At 50.4% G+C, this 11,577-nt stretch overlaps 1 protein-coding gene across 3 annotated transcripts in view; it reads left to right on the top strand.

The window, feature by feature from the left end:
• Positions 1–7,295: 7,295 nt before the first annotated feature.
• Positions 7,296–11,577, top strand: part of Ankrd34b (ankyrin repeat domain 34B) — a 16,892-nt gene continuing 12,610 nt past the window's right edge. Inside the window, exons 1-3 of one of the 3 annotated variants that reach the window (XM_032899039.1) lie at positions 7,296–7,650; positions 8,526–8,669; positions 10,175–10,257. The gene's annotated coding sequence lies outside the window, so the exon portion shown is untranslated. Of the gene's footprint in view, positions 7,651–8,176; positions 8,670–10,174; positions 10,258–11,577 lie in introns of those variants that run through there. The other 2 variants (XM_032899041.1, XM_032899040.1) reach the window with 2 other exon arrangements.

Here is an 11,577-nt window from a genome sequence, read left to right as displayed (position 1 = left end):
GTGGATTTCAGGCTTTAAAACCCTGTAGAATTTTAACTCAATGTCATGGTTCAGTTCCCAACTCGACCGTGGCTCTGGCTGACCAGTCCTGGGATGTATGCTCAGTAAACTATCCCTGTCTGGTTGAGATCGGTGTTCATGAGGTTTGTGAGGTGATTCCTGGACCCCAACAATATTATCCTTATTTTTATTTTCCCCCAATCATTTGAAGAGACAAATGCATGCTTAGTGGCAGGCCTTACAAAATTAGACTGGATTTAGTCCATGGGCTAACCTTTGGTTCACAATGGCTACAGTTTGACAATCTTAGTCAGAGAGCCAATTTTTTGCACAGAATCCCCATCTTCAGTTCATTTATTTATTCTGTCTGTATATTTGATGCAGTTTGCAGCCACGAGAACTTACCATGTGCCAGCCCTGGGCCAGACGGCAGACACAGCAAAGACTGCGTTCTACGCAGGACTGGCAGTGATACGTTCTCTGGATTAGGGGACAGTTCACGACACCTCTGAGAGGCATGAGACATGTTAAATACTGGACACACCAGGAATCAGTAACATCTAATCCGACTCTATTAAGTTATCTTAGGGAGGCCTGGCCAGGCCTGGCTGTAGTAGGGCCCTATAGGACCACCATATCCCAGCGCGGTGGGCAGCCAAGGCCACAGGAATAATCCAAATGAATACTGCCAATGGCACATAAGTTTCTCCCTACTACACGGTGCTACCCACAGCATTTTCACGCATGGGAGCGTCTTCCCCCATATCCGGCCTCTGTCCCTCTTAGCCCTTGTCCCTCCCATCTGACCCCTGTGCTCCCCAGTCTTGATTCTGCTTTGATATCATCCGTTTATAAAAGAGCATACACAATGCGTCGCCTCCTGAACGGTTCAACCTGGAACTCAGTAAATGGTGGCTTCTGAAGCAATGGGGATCTTTTTGGATTTCGAACTTACTGAACAATCCACCCGGCTAACACTCTTGGGGGAAGATAATGGAGTCCAAGGACGTCTAAGGAGGGAATGTGCTGTGATGTGCTCCAGCAAGGGGAGTCCGTGCTTCTCGGCGGGATCCATGGTTTATAACACAAGCCATTGCATGAAAGCAAGAATAGCATAATCATTTCAAATATTCATTAGATTTGGAATTCCTATCCACCTCACAGTGCCTCCCTCAGTCCACATTAAATAAGAAACCTCCATTTTGCGATTCAGGAGAAAAAAAAGCCTGAAGATTATACGCTTGGCCTTGAAGTGGAAGTCCTTTTGAAAATCATGAATAGGAAAATAATAAATCACTCATTTCAACATGAGACATAAGGGCAAGAACATTCTCTCCTGTTTCGAGGACAGGCACCGAGTCTCCATCAGGTGACTGCAGAATGCCGTGTTGCACAATCAAAAATTCAGGATGAGTTGCTCAGAGGGCATTATATTAAAAGATACCATCTTGGAACTCGGGATGCTCAGGAGATGGGAGGGACATTAATCTGCATGCAGTGATCACCTCCTGCAAGCGGACACAGGAATCTGATGGGAGACGAGCCTTCCAGATGCCGGCAGCCAGAGGAGCTGTGCAGGGCAGAGCACTGCAGCCCTGTGCCTTTCAGCCAGGCAGCAGGCTACTGTCTGGTCTTCCAGCCGTACCTGTCACCTTTCTCCTTCTGCTGGCCATGAGCTTAGGAGATAGGGAGATAAACCAGGCAGGCCGACCGCTGGCCAGTGTATAAGACGCCCAAACGACATTTCAAAGTCCTGTGCATCTTCATTCCTGAAATAAGTATTAAATTTACCCTGTTCAAACCTCAATGGGTCCAAGTGGACATGGAGTATAAACAGAGAAGACCAGCTTCCTCCCCCCCCCATCCTCTCGGTGACCGTCGCCATACAGAGCCTTTAATTAAAATTTCTCCGAATCTTTCCAGAAATACTTCACACATGTTATAAGCAATGTGCTTTTAAGGACACCATTTTGAATTATGAGTGGTTATATTAATTGAGATAAAGGGATAAAATGGATGTTCAGAAACACAAAGACCTCATACGAGGACCCGAAGCTCCTTCCCCTCTGAGTCTAGGTTGGGTACCAGAGCAGCACACAGCTCCATACCGTGAAGCCATCCATGACTCAGACCTCTCTGACAGCTCTGCCATTGTCACAGAGAAGTTGCAGCCACCACTGCTCCTGCTGTCAGAGGAGCAAAGGAGAAAAGGTGCAACACGTCCCTGAGCGCTGCCATCGATGGATGGAACCGTAATCATCGGCACACTAGTCAGCACTCGGGAGGCCAGAAATACGTCGTAGCTCAATTCCCTCTCTGTTCCTGCTTGTGCCGGTGACTTAGCACCACCAAGAAGAGAATGTTTAACCCCAGACCAAAACACTGTGGGAATCAAGTCCCAGGTTTCTGAGACATCCAAAAGCCCCAGGCGGGCTCGAATCCTCACAGGTACAATGACTATCCGATTGTAGTATTCAAGGGAGCCCCCTGGCAAAAGAGAAGCACTCTTGGAACAGCCACGCTTGGTGTCAGCCATACTGTGGAGCCGTGGACATAGCCTTGCCTTTATTGGGGGCCTGACTACTCCCATAGCGCCATTCTGCTTTATGAAAATGAGCTCACCCATACTCAAAACAACCCTCTGGTTTAGGGACCACCGAGTTGGTGAGCGTCATTGTTCACGTGAGAAAGCTGTGAGGAGTGGTTGGACCGCTCTCCTGGGTCCCAGCCGGAGGAGACATTTGCTACTCTGCATTTTTTACTGACAGACTCTGATTCTATTGGCATTTTAGTGAAGGAAAGGACGGAAAGGAAGAAGGAAGGCAGGGAAGGGAAAACAAGTCTCGCTTCTGTTAAAGGTAGAGGCAGCCTGTGGTCTAGTTCCATCTGTAGAAACCTCCAGTCAGGCAGGATGTCAGGAAATATATTGCTTTTCTTTTCTTTTTTTCGGAGCTGGGGACCGAACCCAGGGCCTTGCGCTTGCTAGGCAAGCGCTCTACCACTGAGCTAAATCCCCAACCCTATATATTGCTTTTCTGATCGCACAGAGGACACACAGTTGCCACTCATTTTCTTCATTTTTAGCCCTGATCTGTCAGGTCTGCACTGTGGAAATGATGTCAAGAATCTAAGCAGCCATTTTGTGAACATGAGACCTAAACTACTAAGTATGATCGAAAAAGAAGTCAACTGCTTCTACACCAGACTTATAAGGGAGGAAAACTGTAGACCTATTTAATAAAGTACTAAAATTGACCCAAAGCCATTTTAACCTATATTTAGAAATAGCTTCTGCTCCTGGACATCCCAGAATTTATAGGACAGTTGTTCCTCTTCAAGAATCACCCATCTTTCCTTAAGCATGCCTGTCCAAGATTCTCCCCATGTGTCAGCTTCTCTACCCTGATGCACAAAACTCTAAATATGCAACCTTGAGTCTTGCCGTTCACACAGCTACTGAAGTGTGAAACTAGAAAACGTCACCTCAGCGTCTCCACTCTGAGCCATTTGTAAAGACCAAGAAACAAAGCTTTGGTCTCTAAACTTTGGGAAATTGGAGCCTTTTAGTAAAAGTCAAACAGGGCAATGCACTGGAAGAAAAAGATATGGGCCTCTTACTTCTGAAGGACAGTTTTCCAGCCCTAAGAGCCACAGCGCCATGCGCCTGCTGGGTAACATTGAGCTACAGAGACCCAGACCCCAGCCCAACAATTCTTGGCCCGTGGATGTAAAATTTGTGTCCCATTACGATTTAGAAAAGCCCCAAAGGCTGTTATGAGGTCATTTTTTTCTGGACATCTTTTCTTTCCCACAGGAAGGAATGGTGGACAGTCTCAGCAGAGTACACGGAAAGCTGTGGCTTGGTGGGACAGAGCGATGATGTACTGGGATCCCCGTGTGGGTGCATGGAAGCCAGGGCCCTATGCACACCAGAGAGAGATGCTCCATTACTGAGACGCAGACCCACCCCACAATCTTAAGAAAGAGGTGTTAGCTCTCACTACCAATCGTTCTAACAGTTTTGTCCCATTTATTTTGTTTGTTTGCTTTGGAGGTTCTGGTCTGATATGAGACAGGGTCTTGCTGTATAGCCTAGGCTGGCCCCAAACTTGTAACAGTCCTCCTGTCGATGGACCAAAATCTGTCTCTAGAGGGCAGAGAGTAGATTGAGGAGTTTATGATGAAGATGTTCCTCAGAGCCAAGCTGCCACCTTTACTTTTCTTAAAACATAGCTTGAACACCAAAAAACCGTGAGCACAAGGAGTCTCATGTCTTAGACGTCCCACTTGTCACCCACAACGCAGGATGCCTTCAATGTGCTTCTCAGTCCTTGCCCTGTTCTACCTCCTCAGAGCTCCTTTCCTCCTGTCTTGGGGAGCCTCCCTTCCAGGTGGGGTGGCACTGAGGACATAGGGAAGAGTTCCAAAGCTCTCCCTGCTCCTGGTTCCCCTCCTAAGAATACCTTGGAGCCCTGATGGCCTTGATGACAAAACAGGACTACAGCATCCAACCTGTCTCCTCCTCAGATACGTCTGCTGCACTGGGTTTAATCTAGAAAATCAAGCCATGTGTCTTGGGGCCCTCTTTGGGAGCCAGCAGGACAGAGGTCATCCCTTCCCACCCTTATACCTCACCTTGGCTGCTGTGGTAAGTCAGTCCTCACAGATGAAAAGGAGCACAGCCAGGAGCCCGGGCACTTTCCATTGACCATAGGACTTTGCCGAAGATACACATGGAATGTGTTAGCCACCGTCTTCTTGCTGTTCCCAGACCCAGTGTCCCAGTGTTTATTAATGTTTATTAACACTGTCCCAGCAGAAATAGCACAGACTGGGGAGCTCGGAGGGCAACTGGAAAGCGCCTCTCAGGGTTCTAGAGATGGAAACGTTTAAAAACTCAGCATCTGGTTGAGATTGGTCTTGTGGTTCCAAATGGTGCTGCTGCTTGGACACCCTCTGGAGGGAATGAGTGCTGCCGTTCACAAGTAGAGGGTACACAGCCACCAGCTTACTCCCTTGGGCCCTTGCTCAGGGGTGCTAACCCATCCTAAGGGCCATGCTCTCCTGACCCATCACCTCCCAAACACTCCATCTTCAAATACTGCAATCGCACTTTCCTGTATCCCTTGTGGGGAGCACATCCAGACCACAGCATCCCAGAAGAGAGATAGAGCAGGTCTACGTTCTCTAGCCTTTCTCTCAGCAAGGTGTTTCCAGACCAGGGAAGCCTGGATTCTCATTCTATGGAAGCTCCTAGGAATAGTGGCCAGAAATGACCTCTCAGCCTCATCCCTTCTCCTGACCAGGTCAACAGGAAAGCCCTCCAAGCCTCATTGTCCCCACCCCTACCCCAGGCATCTCTTGTCTCCAGCAAACATCTTCCAATCCTTCAGTGGTGGGCGGAGTAAACCAAGTAATAGTTTGCCAAAGAAGCTCACAGCCCCATTTCAGGAGCCATGAATGTGCTATATGCTCTGTGGGAAAAGGAACTTTGTGGGTGTGATTAAATTATGGATCTTGAGATGGCAGATTATCCAAGTAAGCCAATCACAGAGGTAATCACTGAGAGTGAGGCAGAGGTCAGAGGGTGAGAGGGAAGCAGTGTGTGTGTTAGAGAGGGAGGGGAGCCGGGGGGGCGGGGGGGCAAAGACAAGCAGGGGCAGAGGAGGGAGGGGAAAAAAGAGACAGAGATAGAGAGACAGAAACAGAGAGAGACATAGAGAGACAGAGACAGAAACAGAGAGACAGAGAGAGAGAGAGGAGAGAGAGAGAGACCGAAAGACACAGACACAGAGACAGAGACAAAGGAACATCTGAATATGTTAATAGAGGAAGAGACCACTAGTCAAGGAATTCCAGGAGGCCTCTTGCAAGCCAGGAATGACAGGGGAAGCAGATGTTCTCCTCACAGCCCTCCAGAATCAACACAGCCCCACAACTCTGCTGAGTTTTGGAACGCTAAAGCTGTCCGCATGTCTGATCTCTATGAGCATACTGGAGTAAATAAATTCTCACTATTTTGAATGTGGTGATTATCGATTACCAGTGTGGTTTGTTTGTGATAGCAATTGGTAAGGAACTAGTAAACTAGGAGTGAAAAATTGAAGTTTGGTAACATCCACAGAAGCTGAACACACGTTGACCTCATGAATCATAGCTCCACTCTCAGGTATACCCCAAAAAAATGGATCTATAGGTAGGTGGGCAGGAGAAGTCACCTGCTGTGTTCAGAACGTCCGTGGACTTTCCCAAGTCTGAGGACAGTCCAAAAGTCTACCAGAGGCAGAACAAGCTGAGACACACAGCACATTGTCTGAAGTGTAGCAATGGGGGGGGGGGGAGGCAGGGCAGCCAGTAAGACATATTCTTTGTGATGTTAGAAAACACACAAGCAGCAAAACAGTTCTGTGCTGGCAGAAGCCATCAGTCCTCCCAAGGTGCAGATATAAAGTGACCTTTAGTGCTGGTAATATGTTCTGTTTGCTGATCTGTATGATGTTTCAGTTTGTACAAAATTGGACTTGTGGTTCACACCTTTAAAAAATATATATATTAATAAAACTATTAAAAAGCGATGAAGGGGATAAGACCCATGCCTTCATAGAAGCTGGTTCTCTCTGGGATTCTCCAAATGTGTGTAAGCCAAGGGCCACCCACCCCCAGGCAGCCCACTTTTTTAGAGTCCATCTCTGGTCCTATATGTCCTGTGAATATGCGACAAACGTTTACTTAGGGGACCATTTCACAGGGACTTTGTTTAAGTAAAGGACGTTTGCCTAAGGGTATATGATCTTCCCCTTTGGGGATAGAAGAACTACAGACTAGCTTGTTCTTAGGCAACCTTGAACCCACACCTCCTTCAATACATGTGAAGAGCTGAAACCGTCTCTTTTATATAATTTCCTTTTTTTTCTTGATGTCTCCGTGGAGTTTAATACCTCACATTTATTTTGAGAAATTTTGTTAGCTGTTCCATTAAGCCTTAATTAGAGTATAATGAAATTATAAATTCATAAAATAAAAACAAAACGGTTGCTACCACAAACGTTCAGTTCTTTAGTAAGGCTCTGGTTTTACCTGGAGTAGTGGGAAGGAACAGTGGGGAAAGGAACCCATGAAGGCTGAATCTCAGACCAACAGATGGATACAAGATGGAAGGGAACGCGGACGCAGACCCGGATCAGGGGCGCTGGGGAGGGGGGGGACGCGGGGGGTTCATCTTCCTTGGTCCACCCTGGGCTGCCCATTTGCTCTCCCACAAGTCACAGCTGTCAAAGCTCAGCGGCCTGGAGGGGAGACGGGGCGGGGCTTAGGAGCGGAGGCGGAGCCTCGGAGAGCATCTTCTGGCCCCGGGGCCTGGACTGGCCCGCCGCCCCCACCTGCAGCGCGGCGGAGCGCGGGCGCGTCACTCCCAGCGGAAGCGCCAGCCCCGCGTCTGGCGAGGTGCGCGCCTCGCCGCTCCCGCTCCAGCGCTTCGTGGCCCGCCTGTGTCTGCAGGGCAGGGGCGGGGGCCCGGCAGCACGGACGGACAGGGGACTGAGATCGAAGTCACCGCTGAATCGTCGACAGTCACGCAGCTCGGACGGCGCGTCCGAGCAGGAGCCGATCAGGAAGGTGAAGGACCACTGCCGATCCGACAGCGCGTCCCAGGTCAGTCCGCCCGCTGCACTTGGGGAAACTTTGGGATGCGGTGACAGCCGCGAGACTGAGGCACCAAGGGTCGCGAGGCCCTGTGGCCTCCGTGCACCCCACGAATAGGCACCTGCCTCACATTTGACACCGCAGCTGCCAGGGCGGGGACCGAGACCCCGCTACCATGGACCACTGCGGGCCACCGAGGGCCGGCGGGTTTCAGGGGTCTCCCGAGAGACTCCGACTCGCCCGCGCCCCGCTGCGCGCCTCCGGGTCCCCGCAGGTCCCCAGCTCCCGTTGGCGGCTCGCGCTCAGACCCCGCGAGGCTGCGGATTCCGCCGCCTTCGGGCCTCGCGACGCGGGAGGAGCGGCCCGGGGCCCTGGGCTGCAGGGTGGGAGCCCCCGGCGGGAGCGGCGCGCGCTCGGCCGGTGGAGCGCGCGGGTCGCGGGTCCGGCTGGAGCGCGTGGCCGCAGGTGCCCGTGGCCGCTGGGCAGCGGAGGTGCGGAGCGCGGGCTGGGGCCGCGGAGCTGATTGCAACCTCGGGCTGCAAGAACCCGGGTCGCCGGATAGGCTGTCCCGTCCCTGCGGCTCCTGGGTGCGCACATCCTTGGCACCGGGCATCCAGACCCCCTCAGCGGAGAGCGGGCTGCAGAGCGGCGCCTGCCCGGGCGGAGGACCAGTGCTGCCCGCTCTCTGGCACGCTATCTCCCCAGCGAGGGCCGCGTGCTAGTAGGCTGCGCGGGGACCACTGCCCAGGGCCTCCTGGCACAAGCCTTTTTCGTGGACAGCTGCCTGCCCTGGCTTGGAGTGGAGGCAACGGAATGAGCACCCCGCCCCCATCCGCGCCCCAGCGCTGTCGCCCCAGTCACCTTCCTTTGCCCTTCTCCGACAGCACCTTGGACTTGCTCTCTCCAGAACTGGGGAAAATCTGAGGAAACCGGACAGGGACCTTGGAGACACACCGCCTGCATACTCAACAGCCTGGAAATCAGTCACCTTGGTACCTCGCAGCTTCCCAGACACTTTGGAGGGGCAGGTTTGCAATTTCTACCCCCATCCTCATCCCCTCCCCCGTCTCTGTCTCTGCTGAGGGAGGGAATCTTCTGAGGAGAAGCTGGGATCTAGGCATCCCATAACCTAGCCCCAGAGCCCAAGGAGGAGCTCATGGGTTGTTAAAAGACATCCTAGTTTTGTAGCTATGTGAGGGAACCAGCAAACCTTATAAACTAACTCCTTCCTGTGGGCAGTTCCTGAATATTTCTTGGAAGACTGGAGATGCAAGGAAGCCGACTTTTCCTGGCCAGTCACTGCATCTTTTGCTTGGCTCTGACTCTCTCCTTGCTGGGAAGAGACACATTTTGCTTATGACCTCTGTCTGGCCTCATTCCAATTTCTGTCTGCCTTGGATTGCTTGCCCATCAGGACTGATTTTTGAAGAGCTGTCTGGGAAGGGAAGGCTGCAAACCTCTGGTCCTGGTTGGCTCAAACTCGGGGTTGTAGTCTTCTGTGGGACCCGTGGGCTCCCCAATCCTCCTCTGGGCCGTGGCAGCACTTCTGCAAGGAAATTGATTGTCAAACAACTTGGGAATGATGGTGGAGGCACCCCGGGTGAGCAGACTCAGGGCTTGGAAGCAACCAGGAAACAGACAGGAGTGAGGAATCCCCTTTTTTAAAGGCTTACATGACTCTAGGAGATGCCATTGGTGCATGAAACCTGGCATCAGCCTGCCAGGTTCCACCAGCTCAGGGAACTCACATAAGTAGGACCTGTATTGGGTGTTGCATATTTGGAACGAGTGCTCACGGTCACCCACTGTAATGTAGATATTGCTCCCCCAACCCCCATCTTAAGAACAATACCACGAAACCTGGTAACTCTGAGAGAGCCCAGTTCCCTGCCACCTCTTCCACATCAGGGTAGGAACTAGGACAAGAGAAAGAACTGTCCTAAGCTTTAGAGTCATATATACACTTTACAGCTCCATAGCCAGACAACTGTTCTATAAGAGGGAACACAAAGGAGAATGACTATCCTGTCCTAATGAATAGAAAACTGGGGACAGCGGGAGGACAAAGGCATAGGAAGAATTGGTTCCAAGATGGCTTTCCAAGTATGTCTGTCTTAAAGCGCTGCCATTTTGGGTACCACAGTAATCAGGTACCCCAGCCGGGCCCTGCCGTGGGGAAGTCTGTCATCTGAGAGGCAGGGAGATGCTGAGATATAGCGCTCCGGGCAGGCAGATAAAAGGAATGACCTTGGGAGAGTCCAGCCACCTTTCCTACTCTCGTGTACAAAACGTGGACTGAACCAGATGAGTACCAAGGGGTGGGCTCCCCTGCAAACAGAGTCGAGCTGGGTTTCTGTGCGTGGGATCCATTCCAGACTCATTTACAAACTCGTAGTCGGTGAAATGTGATAAACCGAACACTGTGGGGATTTCTAAACAAGGAATTAAAACACTCCACTCCAAATGGGGGACAGGCGGGCAGCACGTCGTCAGTGTTTATGCGCCTCTGAATAGCCCTGATTTCTTTTGGTAGGAGCTGACAGCTGGCTGACAGAAACCTCACCCAGCGAGAGAAGAGACAAAAACCAAGTATGAAGTTGGGAATCATGTTTTCAGGTAACTTTCTATTTCCATCCGGAGTGGGTGTCTGGGAGGGTGAGTGTAGCCAACAGATATTTGTCCCCCAGGGGCCCCTGATTCTAAGGCACCATGCTCTGCCTCTGTCTCCTAGTTTCCTGGTGGCAGAGTAGAGAGCTGGGGCTCCCAGCTCCAGCGTGCAAACTCTCCTCTGTCCACACCATCTGCTGCTTCTATTATCCCTGGTCTTTCTGATCAATATGGCCAGTCCTTGTGGATTTGCCCAAGAAACTGGTCATCAGCTACTTGGGCTGGGGACACAGTCTGGAAGTCCAGATAGAGTCTGTCCACAGATTTTTCAACCTACCTCTGGTTTTTGCCCTGTGCCTCATTGCCACTCTGCATGGTATCTGGGACTACTGGGGCCTACAGGTCAAGGGTCATATATGACAGTGGTTCTTCACGACAGCATTGATCACCCTGACAGCTCTCCTCTGCTCCCAAAGCGTATTTGGAATTGCTCATTTGATAACACCTTTCCTCTGGTTGTCTTTGTTCTTGGAAGTATATACCTTTAAGACGTCTTATAACAGGCAAATCAATTTTGAGTGGAAGCTTAACCATCACTTACAGAGGTGGTCAAAGAATGTGTGAAGTACACGGTGATACATCCTAGCTAAAGCTACAGACTTCTACTTTTAACCAGGAATGAGGCTGGAGCGGTGGCTCAACTCTTAGGAGCCCCAGTTTCCCTTCCAGAGGACCCAGGTTCAATTCCCAGCAGCCACAAGACCTCTCACAACTACCTACAACTCTCGGTTCTAGGGGATCTGATGCCCTTCTCTGGCGTCTAAGGGCACCGCACAGACATATATACGGACAAATGTTCATACAAATAAAATAAAACATAAGAAAGAGGTAAAACAGAGAGAGGGGTTTATGCAACTATTTGGTAATTCAGATCTTCTAATAATGTAGGGACCCATAAGGAAAACCTAGTAAATTCTTACTAGATTCCATGCAATCTGATGATCAATGGTTTAAATTTAAAGTTCAACCTGTTTAAATGCAAAGTTATTTACTTAGTTTGTGTGTCCTTGTATGTTTTCATGTGGGTGCAGACGCACATATTTTAATGTATATGGTGGCTAGAGGACAACCTTATGTTTCATTTCTCAGGCACTGTCTATTTTATGGTATGTATGCATGGTATGTGTGCATACATATGTGCACACTGCTCATTTGTGAGTACATGTCAGTTTACAGGTACATGTGAGAGTGTGTGTGTGTATGTGCATGCATGCATGTGTGTGTATGTGCGTGTGTGTGTAAATGTGCATGCATGCATGTGTGTGTGTG

This window comes from Rattus rattus, chromosome 3, assembly GCF_011064425.1.
Source record: "Rattus rattus isolate New Zealand chromosome 3, Rrattus_CSIRO_v1, whole genome shotgun sequence".
Classification (NCBI taxonomy): domain Eukaryota; kingdom Metazoa; phylum Chordata; class Mammalia; order Rodentia; family Muridae; genus Rattus; species Rattus rattus.
This window is presented reverse-complemented; position numbering and strand designations above follow the sequence as displayed.